Raw genomic sequence first — 14492 nt, 5'->3', positions numbered from 1 at the left:
TATTTTCACCCAACAGAACCACAGAACTTGAATTATCTTGTTCTGTTTCATAAATTGAGGGGGAAAAGAAGTGGATGGTACAAGGAGCAAACAGTCGCATGAACATTGAGTAGAAATAAAAAATGGTCAGACCTAAACATCAAACTCAAAGTCAAGGACAACAGGATCAAAATACCCAATCTACAAGTTATATATAAAGGAGACCTGTTACACTAGCAGTTCAGGGGTAAAGTGGGAGGTATGGGATGCAAGCTGGGAACAGGGGCAGAGAGGGGATAACACTGGTGGTGAAAATGGTCCTAATTCACTGTCACTATGTATTTTAAATATAACTGTGAAAGACTTGTAATTTACATTGATCACAATAAAAATTTTAAAAATAACAAATTAAAAACTAAGATAGTTGCTCTAAAATATTATTTTTATTCAGTTATTTTACTAATTCTAGAAGAAAAAATCAGGTCTACACAAATTTTGTATTTTGGTTTTAGGTTCATGCATACAATTTCCCATTATCAATTTGTTCACTTTTACTTCTTTGTCAGGAAAATATTTTTATCCTTGTAAATTATTGAGACTTACAAATCCTAAGACCAAAACAAAATGCAATTAATGATATGTGTTTTTCATAGTATGTCTAAAATCAAACTATGAATAACTTTGTGAATTACAATGCTTTAAATAAAATAATAAAATGTTTGACCCATACTCCAACTCTCATTATCACCAAATTTATTTAGACATACTATCTTTAAAGTAGATAAAGTAGATTAATTTCCTTTAGTCTTCCAGTATTTCTGGATTGTTCATCATAATAATTTGTAATTTTGCCTTGAAGTGCAAATTTTAAAAATATAGTCACTGAATTTAACTATAATAATTGCTCCTTGGAGAAACTGTGGACACTACAATAACATAAAAATAAAAATGTAAAGGGGAAAAAAAACAAAAATAATATTTCCTTTCAGCCACTCAATATAATTCTAAAACTTCTCATTTTCCTAAGAAAACTGATACTAGAAAACCTATAACAAAAATATCTGACAAAAACGGTAACTATCACACTATGGTTTGAGACTATAAATTAGATAACATAAATAGAAGATACTTAGCACAATTCTGATGTCAGTAAAACAATAAATAATGTTAGAATAAATGTCTCATAAATATTGCATGACAGTAAACACAACTGATTTCTGCTGAGTGGGCTAGTGTATCCATAATCTTTCATGGCTTGGTTTTCATCTTTTTAAATAAGAGTCTTTGGAGATGGCCCAGTTCAAACATGGCAAATCCATTTGTGGGTGTGTGATTATGGCCACCAGATTTTCTGGAAGAAGAAAGATATGGTGGGAAAAGTGTCTGAATTTGCTCAAGAAGCCCTGATAATATCAACCAAAAGATTTGCATACTGAAATTTGGTCAGATTGGTGTCTGCTGGGGTAGAGAAGCGATGAGGCAAGGCCATTGGGAAAATGGTGATTCTGAGTGATGGAGACAGCAGGCCTGGCTTCAGCAGGGTAAGAGCTTGGCCTGCCCTTTCCTCACAAGATGGCCATCTTTATGCTCAGTGAGCCAGTATATGCATGATTTTTCTGAACTTGGTTTACATCTCTTTCAAGAGAAGAGAGTCTATGGAGCTGGCCCAGTTCAAATATTATAATGATTTTCACTTTAGAATTTTGTAACAATTGGGTCATGTGGTAGTTCTAGTCATAATTTTTTTTTTCTTTCAGAGGAGAGCGTGCACGCAGTCCCCCACTACCATAAATTATGCAGTCGAGTTTCCCACATTTGGGGAAATCGCAGGGGTCAACACATCCGGAATGCAATGGGTGAGACTCACCCTGGGGAAACCACCTTCGTGATCATGGAATCGCCCCTGCCAGGTAAGTATAGTCATAATTTTTAAGTTATCTTTAATAACTGCATTCTTTCCATTTTCTTATTTTCATTAAAAGTGTCCAAGGGGGCCCGGAAAGATAGCACAGAGGCGTTTGCCTTGCAAGCAGCCGATCCAGGACCAAAGGTGGTTGGTTCGAATCCCGGTGTCCCATATGGTCCCCCGTGCCTGCCAGGAGCTATTTCTGAGCAGACAGCCAGGAGTAACCCCTGAGTACTGCCGGGTGTGGCCCAAAAACCAAAAAAAGAAAAAAAAAAAGTGTACAAGGATTTTCTTTTCTGCACTTAACTCAAAATGCTGATTCTTGTGACTTTGATAAGACCACTAATACGAATAATATATCATTGTGGTTTTGATTTAGATTTAGGAATGTTTTTATTCTTTTAGCTGATTTGTGTCTATACCCAATGATGATCAGGGATCATTCATAGCAAAGCTCAGGGAACTAACCTGAAGTGTCAGAATAGAGGTAAGCACCTTACCTCCTGTATGACTGTATGATCTTTCTCATGTGCCTTATCATGTGTCTGATACCATCCTCTCTGTCTTTTGTGGGCTATTTCTATGCAGTTCTTTTTATTATATTTTGTTTTAGGCTATATCTGATCATGCTCAAGGTTTACTTCTGGCCTTGCACTCAAAAATTACTCCTGGATATGCTCAGAACCATATAAGATGAGAACTCACACGGGCCAAAGGCAAGGCAAATTTCCTACCTGTTGTACTATCACTCTTGTTCCATGTAGCTGCTTTGTACAGTCTTTAACTAGTTGGGACTGAGTTATTCAGTTATTTAAAAGGATAGCATTTTGCTTGCTATTTGTGCCACTATGGTGAATTTGAAGGAAGGGCATTATTCTAAGTGCAATAATTGAGAGAGAAAAATAAAACATTGTCTGATTTAACTCAAATGAGGATGATATAAAAATAACCCTAAGCAAAAAGAAACCGGAAGTCCAATAATTGTGATGTCCTTCAGAGTCCACTTTCATCTCTCTTCTAGTTAACTAGGAAATCTCTACTAGGACCTTTCTTGTTCAAGGTTTTACTACTGATTTGAACACCTTCCACTATAATTTTTGCTCTTCAGTGTTTCACTATTTATTTGAATACCTTCCACTATAATTTTTGCTCTTCAGGTGGCCTTGCATTTGTTAAGCTTATTTTTTGGTCTTTCTTTATTTTATGATTTTGGTCTAAACCTGCTCTAGCTGCTCAGGGCTATTCCTGACTTTGAACTTTGGGATTAGTCTGACATATTGAGGGAACAATGTGGGGTGTTAGGGATTCGCTTCATGTAATGAAAGTGCTTTACCCACTCTATTACTTCTTCAGGCCTTTTACCAACTTTCAATTTCACTTTTCAATCAATGCGCTATTGTCATCATTTTGAAAACACCCTAAAAAAATGAACAAGAGAATGTTCAATGTAGGTATTGATTCAATGATCAAAAAGACTAGTTGCTTTAATTAAATGGAAAGGTAGAAAAGAAATCAATTTCATGAGAGAAGTTATTATTTTTTTTTACAAGAATAATGATTTGGGCCCAGAGAGATAGCACAGTGGCGTTTGCCTTGCAAGCAGCCGATCCAGGACCAAAGGTGGTTGGTTCGAATCCCAGTGTCCCATATGGTCCCCCTTGCCTGCCAGGAGCTATTTCTGAGCAGACAGCCAGGAGTAATCCCTGAGCACTGCCGAGTGTGGCCCAAAAACAAACAAAAAACAAACAAACAAACAAACAAAAAGAATAATGATTTTAGATTCTCTTTATAGGCTCACAATTATGATTTGAAAATTTTTATAAGAAGAAAGAGAGAAGGAACTAAGAAGAAAAAAAGAAAACTATAAAAAAGAAATAAATAGAAGGAAAAATGGTCCTGAAAAAATATTCAAACTGCCATTTAGATTCTTAGGATACTTTCAGATACTTTCCAATAACATCCTAAATATAAATATATGTGTGTGTGTGTGATGTTTATGTAGCATATTTGTTTTTTGTTCTTGGGTCACACTCGGTGATGCTCAAGGGTTACTCCTGGCTATGCGCTCAGAAATCACTCCTGTCTTGGGAGCCCATATGGGATGCTGGAGGATTAAACCACAGGTTATCCTAGGTCAGCTGAGAGCAAGGCAAATGCCCTACTGCTGCGCCACTGCTCTGATTCCTTTAATTGCAGTTTTAATATAAAAGAAAATAATCACAGAACTCATTTAATTTTACTTAAAAGTTTTTTCTCCATTAAAACACCTATATAGGCTTATTTCTTTTCCATTGTGAATTCTATTGATTAGTCATTTTCAATAAACATATTCATTATTTTCTGAATTGATCCATTTTCTTTTTATATCTAACATTAATTATAATATATATTGATGTAGGACATTAGTAATCTAGTAGCCATCACAGAGAGAAATAAGGCATTTACTTCTGCTAAAGTACCTATGGAGATGTGCTACAGGGAATGCATTGATTAGATGAGTTTTGTGTGAATGCAAATTATAAAGCCATTCAACTACAAGGTTTATAAACTATTTTTATTTTCTGCAGTATTTCTAAGGGATCCTATTAGTCACAGATTTCTTAGTGACTTGAAATTTCTACTTACAGAATTTTGAATGTCAGATAGCATCAAATGTGTAGCCATAATTATAATCTATGTACAAAAATGATTAAAATGTGTATCTCAGAGTTTGGTTGTCTTTATTCAGAACTCCCTAGTCTTTTTATAAAGTGTTCTTGTATAACAACTCAGCATTTGTTACCTGGTAAATAAGTAGAACTGATGCCATCCTTAAAATCTATTCTCTATTTCTAATGCTGAAAATAATGTATAGATCTTTGCAACTAAAAAAAATAAAGCAATACTTACCTGGCAGGGGAGATACCATGATCACGAAGGTTGTTTTCCCAGGGCGAGGCTTATCCAATGCACTCCAGATGTGCTGACCCCTGCGATTTCCCCAAATGTGGGAAACTCGACTGCATAATTTGTGACAGTGGGGAACTGCGTTCGCACTCTCCCCTGAAGAAAAAAAAAAGAAAGCAAAATAATTAAATCAGCTTCCAATGTAATTATAAATAATTGTGACAGGGGAGTCTTTCAAATGTTTTTTTTTAAATAAGTTTTCAAACGTTCATATAATTTCTATTTCAGAAAATATAAAGAGAGTGAACATTTAGGGGATTTTAAAAATATGCTCTTTTATAAGAACAACTGGATATGGTTTGCTTTATTTAAATTTTTCTTAAATATAAAATAACCTATTCTTCATACAGTAGCTATAAAAATCATCAGATCCTAAAGCAATTGATATCTGGTTACAGCATTTATAAGAAATAATTATCTGTGGGGCGGAAGAGATAGCATGGAGGTAAGGTGGTTGCCTTTCATGCAGGAGGTCATCGGTTCAAATCCCGGTGTCCCATATGGTCCCCCGTGCCTGCCAGGAGCAATTTCTGAGCCTGGAGCCAGGAATAACCCATGAGCACTGCCAGGTGTGATCCAAAAACCACAACAAAAAAAAAAAAAAAAAGAAAGAAAGAATTATCTGTGAGACCACTATTCCACTATTGACCCAATATAATTAATGATGGGATTTTATGTGAGTTTTATGATAATGTTTTATAGGAGATATCATAAAGTTATATTGATCATAATTAAAATAAAAAAATTTTCTCAAGTTTGTAGGCCTTGAATTCTTAAATCATCATTATAGTACATGTGTTTGTGATTGCATGTATTGTGTGTGTGTAAATTAGAGGACAGAGACTGAAGATATTATGGGGGTTAAGGTGCTTGCCTTGCTTTTTATGACCAATCCAATTTTCAAACCCCCTGAATCTATATATCCCCCTGGATATCATCAAAAATAATCCTTGATCAGAGAACATAGTATAAGCCCGAGCATAGTTGGGTGTGGCACAATACTCGCACTTTCTCCCTGAAGAAAGGTTAAAAGGCAATCTCTTTACATAGCATTAACACAAATCTAAATAAAGGTTGGATTTATAAGAACCCATAAAATTTCCTGTATGGCCTAGTGCATATTTATTGAATCTCAGCTTGAAAACAGCATTCTATTTAAATGACAACAGAGCACATACTTGCTTCCTTCCCTTGACCAGATGGTACATCATCTTGGGAAATGGTGAAACCTGTCACAAAGCATAAGTGTGAATCTGTGTGAAAAATTCTGCAAGTTTGCGACACTCTCTGTGGAAGTCTCATGCTGTCTCTCATTATCTCAAATAATTAAAAAATTGTATTTTCTCCCACAACACACTACTGAGATGAACAACTAAGAATCCCTGGTTAGCATCAAGGAAACAGAAGAATTTTATGATTAGGAAGGAAATGCATTATAATTTTTCTATTACTGCTTATATTCATGTATCTTAAAAAGAGGACCAGAGAAAGAATTTGCTCTCACTATGCCTATGGTAAAACATTTATGGCAAATGTATAAAGAAAGTATACTTGAACTGAGATGTACTTTTTCTTATGTAACCTGAAAGTTTGTAAAAATCTACAGAACTTTTTATGCAGTTTTATTAAATTAATAAAATCAATTTTATTAAGGATGATTATTTTCAAATGAATGTTTTTGTGTTTTGGGGTAGATAACAAGCAGTAGAATTGATTTATTAGCATAGTTACATTTTTAATTTTCTGAGAAGCATCCATAATGTTTTTTATGGAAAACCAGTTTAAGGTTCTTACTAACAACTGTAATAAACGAATGTCTCTTTTTACCCACAACTTTGCCAGACTGTTTTGTTTCTGGCCTTTTGGATATAGACTATTCATATAAAAAGGGGGGATTAGCAAGAGATAATATTCTCATTTACATTTATATTTATTTCTTAATAATAAGTTATGCTGATTATTTTTTCATATGCCTGATGGTTATATGTGTGTCCTCATTGCTAGAATATCTGTTTAGCAGATATATCCACATATTTTTATTTTATTTGAAGCAACATGCTATTTTTTGTTCTTTTTTTTGGGGGGGGTCACACCTGGTGGTGCTCAAGGGTTACTCTGGCTCTGCACTCAGAAATTACTCTTGGCAGGCATGGGACACCATATGGGATGCCGGGATTTGAACCACCATCCATCCTGGATCAGCTGGGTGCAAAGCAAACCCCTACCATTGTGCTATCTCTTCAGTCCCAAAGCAACATGATTTAAGATATTGTAAATGACAGGGTTTTTGTGCATACAGTGTTCTAATACCACCTCCTCCACCAGAGTATTCGTTTCCCTGCACCATTGTCTCAGGGTTCCCTATTATTCCTAACCTTTCCCCTTTGTAAACTCAGTTTTAAACATTTTAAACTCTGTAGACTAATCTTGTTATTTTTGTCCATTAACTATTTCATCACTTTGTTTCTTTATATTCCACACATGAGGGAAGTCATTCTGTATGTTCCATATTTATAATGGTGATATTTGATTTTTTTTTCATTGTTGAGTTCCTCTATAGCTTAGATATTCGCCTTTTATCAAATATTTGTAAAGATTTTCTGCTATTCGATAAGTCTGCCTTGTTATTTTAGACATTGTTTCTCTTGCAGTGTAGAGACTAGTTTGATGTCTATTTTGATGTTTATTTTTATTCTTTCCTTCATCAATGGATATTAATCATTGAAGACACTTCTGATTTGCAAATCATGAAGTTTTGCCTATAGTTTCTTTAAAGCATTTTCTGAATTTAATATCTAATATCTATATATAATCCATTTTAGTTAGCTTTTGGGCATGATGTGAAATTAGGGTCCCATTTCTTTCTTTTGCATCTGTCTATACAGTTTTTTCAACAATAATTATTAAAGAAGCTTCCTTTTCCACTTGTGTTATCTCCTTTGTTATAAATTAACTATCCCTAATCATATGGGTTTAAGTTTGATACTGTTTTTACTTAAAAACAAAGGAAAGGGAGGGGAAAAAACAAAGGAAAGTTTTCTGAGAAAATAATAATTTAATTAGGTTAATAATTAGTTATTAATTATTAATTTTAATAGCCAGCATCCATCTAGAAAGGAGAAAAGTAAATCACTCTAGATATTCCAAACAAGAAATGTATGCAAGAACTTAAATGCTCTGTAGGGTGTAGAAGGCCGAGTCCACACAATTGAAATAAAGTTTAATGGTACATTAATCTGTCTGCCAACAAGACCACCACATTGGCCAGCCAGGGCCATCCCTAGATGGAGATGAGCCCCGCCAAGATTATGAGGAATATTATATAGGGAAAGGCTATAGAAAGGTTCCAGCTTTCTGATGATCTTTAAAATGTTTAGCTATTGTCTAGGGGTACCTTCCTACTGCTTCCTTGTTTTTCCCTGATAGGCTACCTGGTATGGCCAGGTAGCTTTGAACAGGATCTATGGAAATAGGCTAGTGAAAACTAGCATGTGGCTTACACCATGTGGTTCTTACAAAATGTTCATCTCTCCCTGCTCAGAACCTGAGAAGAAGTCTGCCAGAATGAATGTGCTTAAAGGATAGTTCAGGAACCCACACACATTTTTGACTCAACTCCTTGAACTACTGTTATAATTTCTCCCTTCCTTCTCTCAATGTTCAGTCAGTATTAACAAATTAGACCAGAACTGAGCTTGAAAATGAATCTGAGAAAGGTAATACAAGCATACTTTCATCTTTGTTTAAGAATCCTCACCTTGGTTAGAGGTGACTTTTTGCATTGTTCAAGGTTTTATCTGGTATACCAATCAAATCAATTTCATTTAAGATAATTGCTCAGAGTGCTGGGGAATAGTCAAAGAATCAAGAATGCAGCCTAGGTTTGAAGAAGAAAAAGAAATATGAACCACGAGTTCAGGTAGCCTTGGGAACTCTCAACCCTTAAGGGTCTGTACAATTTTTATACATTTCAAACTAATACTCTTACAAAAATTTTATACAAACTAAACTGCAGTTAAGGATGATGTAGCTTTGAAAAATATCCTTTGTTCTCTTCTATTTCACTGTCTGCTTTATTTCCTGTGCTCTGATGATTCTGGTACCCCATGCCCTCAGGTGATCCCAAACAAGATAATTCTCCCTTATCTTGTTTTCATCCATTCTTGTAACTGTAAATTTTTACCTTCTTGATTTTCTATTTTTGATGCTCATAAATTCTTTGTCAGCTGTTTATTATTCCTCTGTTTTTCTCCATTTCCCTTCAGAAGAGAAAATCTTAAATTTGCTATGTAGTGAAGCAAATAGGTCTTGGCAGAACACTTGCAATATAGATCATGTGTGGGTTTTTTTTTTTTTTATGAAATAAAGGCATGCTTCTTGACGTGTCAGTCATCTCCGTCAGAAAATCTTAATAAACTTTGTTAATAAAACAAAAGCAGGTATCCAGATGCTGCCCCAAATATGCCAACTCAGAATCTCAGCCCTATCTCAGATAATTTATTTTAAGCTAGCTCCCTTTGGTGAATGCAAATGAAGAGTGAATATCTACTTAAGTTACCTCAATGAGGAATCAATGTAGGAATTTTGCTTATACAGTTACTGTATGCACTAATTTGGTGAAAGACTCTGGGGGTGGTTACAAAGCAAAATGAATGGAGTTGTTTTCCCCCAACTATTTTCTGGTGCACCTGTAGGAAAAATAGGACCTCGAAGAAAATGGTTCATTGAGAACATAATAGTGGACTCTGACTCAGTAGAATTGAAATCCTTACAAATAAAGGAAGAGAAAACAGAGTCTTCTCACTGACCCTATGAGGACTCAATAAGGAGGCAATCTGTATAAACAAGACACTGAAACTCACTAAGAACTAAGCACAGATAACTACTGGATCTTGGATTTTTTAGCCCTCAGAAACGTAGCAAAGTAAATGTCTCTTGTTCAAGCCATTCAGTCATTATATGCTGTTGTGGTTGTACAAGTAGACCAAAGTAGGTGGCAAGTGTAAACAGAATTGGAGGAATGTGGTAGAATATCTAGACCAGTTACCTATAATTTCTTGAGACCTCTTCCTCACCAGAATGAGAACAAGACACAAGAATATCACATCACACATCCTGCTCATGTTGCTTCTGACTTAACACTAGTTCCCATGTTGTAAGAAGATCAAAGATTAAATTACAGTTTATTTTGAATCGTTTTCTCATTTTTCTCCTTAACCCAAATTCTCTTTCTTGAATATGCAAGTCTGACACTGCTGTTCACTAATCCAATGACCAACTTTCATGATATCTGACTCATGCATTTTCATCTCAGGCTCCACTTACTTCAAATGGGCGCCTGACACACTTTGAATTATGTAAATGGAGTTGGAAAGCACTCGCTGAAGTCTATGGTAGATTGCACTTATTGTTAGTTGGTCCCCATAGCAGCTACCCACGCAAATGCTATCGTCTTCAGAGTGAACTAAGGTTGTGCTATGTATGCAGCTGGTCCTCATAGCTCCCACGAGAGCAGCTGGCATCATAATTGATGCCAACATTTAATACAAACCCCCCTGGAAAAATAAGTCCTTGCTCAGCCATTTGATTTGATGCTTGGTAAAACATTATTTTTTTATTTTAGCAGCATAATGAAATAACCAGATATTAAAGACTAAGAGCTTAATATTCATGTAAATATCAATTACCATAGTCTAAAGGCTTCCAAAGTTCATATGTTAAAACTTACAAAGATGAAAATAACTCAAGCAGGACCATATGCGAGGATTCTTTTCTGTGAATGAGATTAGTAGCTTATAAAAAAATCCACAAAGATTTCAACATTGAGAAAGGAGCCATGGAAGGAACCAATATGCAGTAGTCATTTGTTGTAAGTCAGCCCTTGATGGGGCTGGAAGGTGATGGGATGGAAGATGAGGTCTTTCTCCTTCAGCTTAGAGCACTTGTCTGCCACCCTGTTCAGCTGTCCAGTCTGAGAGTTCAGGATAGTGGTGGGTAGAAAATTCACAGGCAGGCAGACTTCAAGAGATATCAGCTTTATTCAGTGGATAAGGCTGAAGAATCCCCAGCCTTCCTCAGACCCTTGCTTTTATAGACAAGAATCAGGTACCACCCTAGAGTGGGAGCAGAATACCAAGTAAGGAATAATCCGATATACTATCACCAGGTCACATCCTAGGGTAGATACAATAATTGATGAGGGTAGGATCAGTATGATAATAATCTTATGGAAATGTTTCATATATAACAGTCATTCTTCACCAGGATACTGGACATTCCTGAGGGAGATAGACACCCTTAACAACAACCAAAAAAAAAAAAAATCAAGGTTAGAGTATTCCCATAGGTAAAATTATTTAGGTCTTAGAATACAAAGATTTAAAAGTGTGCACGCAGAAAATAATAAAATAAATAACATATAACTGCTGGTGCAAAGGCAAGCACAGACTAATACCATTTAGGATCTTTCAGATGCAGGAATAACATGGGTAAAAATAGTATAAGAAAATGTTATTTATTTTTTCTATTTTTCTTGGTACCTTCTGATAGACTATGTGAAATTCCCCAATATCTGCTCTTTATTGTATGTTGATGTACTTAATGTTTTTACTTCTTTGTTGGCTAAGTTATTGAGAGACCCTGGTGGGGGAGTGAAATTTATTAAATAAATGACCTGCCCGTGGAACCACTAATAAGTGCTCAGGCTACCCACAAAGCTTGGATGGAACATGTTTGCTTGTCTCCTGTGCTTGTCTCATTCGCTGTGACAAACCTCTGGTAAATGAGGATAAAAGTGCTAACCAAGTTGATTTAGACACCATCCCCTAAACACAACCAGACTTGAATCAGAATTTCTAGTCTCCACAACTATGATAAATAAGTTTCTATCATTTATAAATTATTTAGTCTCTGATATACTATGTCACAATACTATGTCTTAATATGCAAAAACATTCTAAACATACTATAACATATTTAACATACTAAAACGTTGAAGAAAAAGAGGGTTAAAAATCTCTAAATAAAGAGGTAAAAATGAGGTGCTACTTCAGCCTTATTCATCACACCTTTCTCTCAGAACTCTGATGTCCAGCATTCAAAGGGGGCTTTTGTTCACAATTTTGCCTATCCATAAATTTGCACCACCAAATGAGGGTTATGAATCTATTCTCTCATTTGCAATTCAGCAACTATTACCAGAGTTAGCATATTCCTTAGGACTTACTCATTTATCTTTGTCAGTAAGAATGTTGTGTGATTAATTTCTTTTTTTTTTCTGGCAAAATAGCTCAATATACCTCATATCCACCTTCCTGCACCCCACACATACAAATTAAATCTCAGTGTTTTTTTTTGTTTGTTTGTTTTTTGGTCCTGTAAGTCCTCGTTGCCTACAGGAAAGTGCCTTCTCACAAATCTTCTGGAAAAGGAATCAGACCATAATTGAGGCTAGTGTTTGTTAGCTTAGAAGACAAAAAGGAAAGAAGTTCATTCTCTGTTATCTACTTTATTCAAGACAAAGGGCACATGAACCACTTCTTTTCAGCTCTTTGGAAGTACCAGGTAAATGACAAATGTAGATAGCAGCCACATTTAGCCACATGTTAAGCTTGGTTCTAGGGCTGGAATGGGTATGGGGAGTTCTGGCTCCAGCCCTATCCAGGAGAAGTTTTCCCATCTGTACTTTTTTTGCTGTATCAGATGCAAGAGTCACAGATTCTCTGAGGCAACTACAATCTCAAGATTCAATGTGCAAGATTCTGGTTTTCATCTCAGTATACCAAACATATTGACAAGAAAAAGCATATCTAAATTCAGTAGCTCCTTTTTTCCCTGGGTTTTGCCAGCTCCACTCTATTTTTATTTAGTTTTGATTCGGAAGTTATATTCAGAAGTATTTTAGAGTGGCTGAGTGGTAGCACAACAGTAGGGCTTTTGCCTTGCATGTGGCTAATCCAGGACGGATGTGGGTTCGATCCCTAGCAGACCATATGGTCCTCAGAGCCAAAAGCAATTTCTGAGCACAGAGCAAGGAATAACCCCTGAGCGCTGCCAGGTGTATACCAAAAATCAAACAAACAAAAGTATTTTGTAATATCATTGGTTCAATTCTCAGAGATCATGCATCACTCCTAACAGTAATCAGGTGACAATTTGAAATTCAAGTAATCAAGTCCAGGCCTCTTCTACACAAAGCAATTACCTCACCCTATTGAACTCCTTAGCCCTCTAAAAAGCTTTCAAATACATATATCTATGAACATGATTTTGCTGTTTTTTTCGTTGTTTAGTTTTGTGATTACACCTGGCAGTGCTCAGGGATACTCCTAGCTCTGTGCTCAGGGATCACTCCTCGCCATGGTGTGGATCATAGGCAGTGCTGGGCTGAAATCAGCAGCATGCAGGGTGAGAACTTTAACTCCTGTAGTACTTCTAGTCATCTTATTGATTTTTAAAAATTATTTAATAAAAATGCATAAATATATGTAGCTTGATGAGTTTTTACAAATTAAACATGCCTGTTTAACTAATGCTCGGTCACAACTTCCTGAAAGATGTTATGATAAGAGAACTTAAAATAGTTTTTGATAGAATATCTATTATTTTGAAGGGAAAGGAATTTTTTAATCTTTTATTTTAAAGAATTGTGAATCACAAAGTTATTCATAGTTGTGTTTTAAACATAAAATGTTTCAGGACCAATGCCACCACCACTGTTAACCTCCTTCCACCAATATTCCCAGAATTCATCCCATGTCACCAACCTTCACCCCAGACAACATCATAACAGACACCTTTTAAAGTTTGGTTGTTAAAATTTGGCTCTCACAATTTCATTGTTGTTGATTCTTGTTTAGATATTTAGTTCTGTCTTTTTTTTTTTAAATACCAACAACGCATCTGAAACCCCTTAGCCCCTGTCTCCCATCATTTCATATGTGTCTTTCTCCTCCTCCACTCAGTTTCATTCCTTTTCCTCACTATATTCTGGGGCCTAAGGTATCCTCGACAACACCCATTTAAACATTGCATTTCTTCATTTATTTATTCTAAATACCACATATCATATATAAGTGATAGCATCTGGTATTTAACTTTCTTCTTTTGGCTTACTTCAATGAACATAATATCTTCCAGTTCCATCCATGTTGCTGCAAATTGCAAGATTACATCATTACTTACAGATATGTAGTATTTCATTGTGTATATATGTACCATATCTTTATAATTCACTCATCTGTTATTGGACATCTGGGGTGATTCTAACTTTTAGCTATTGCACTGAGTGTTGCAGTGAATAGTGATGTGCATCATCTTTTTGGATAAGTGTTTTTTTGTTCTGGGTATAGATACTCAAGAGTGGGTTTGTTGGATCCAATTTGATTTTGTGTTTATTGAGAACCCTTCATGTTGTTTGTCATAGAGGTTGAACCAGGCAGCATTCCCACAAGCAGTGGATGAAAGTTTTTTACGTTAACAATACCCATTAATATTTATATTTCTGAACACCAAAAATAAAAGTATATTACATACATATTCATCAAAAATTCATATTTTATATAAATACCTACCAACACAAATTATTCCCACTATTTTTGATACATGCCATTCAATGGTGTAAGATATCTTATTATTGTCTTGATTTGATTTCCCTAAATAT

General features: G+C 35.4%; 2 non-coding genes across 2 annotated transcripts; one reads left to right on the top strand and one right to left on the bottom strand.

The window, feature by feature from the left end:
• Window positions 1-1733: 1733 nt before the first annotated feature.
• LOC126002630 (U1 spliceosomal RNA) lies at window positions 1734-1897 on the bottom strand. The gene has a single exon (XR_007493312.1). It is a non-coding gene; the product is annotated as a U1 spliceosomal RNA (small nuclear RNA).
• Window positions 1898-4766: 2869 nt separating this feature from the next.
• On the top strand, window positions 4767-4930 carry LOC126002641 (U1 spliceosomal RNA). Its single transcript, XR_007493323.1, has one exon. It is a non-coding gene; the product is annotated as a U1 spliceosomal RNA (small nuclear RNA).
• Window positions 4931-14492: the final 9562 nt, after the last annotated feature.

Source organism: Suncus etruscus, chromosome 2 (genome assembly GCF_024139225.1).
Source record: "Suncus etruscus isolate mSunEtr1 chromosome 2, mSunEtr1.pri.cur, whole genome shotgun sequence".
In the NCBI taxonomy this organism is placed as follows: domain Eukaryota; kingdom Metazoa; phylum Chordata; class Mammalia; order Eulipotyphla; family Soricidae; genus Suncus; species Suncus etruscus.
Note: the sequence above shows the minus strand (reverse complement) of the source record. Positions and strands in the feature narration are given on the sequence as shown.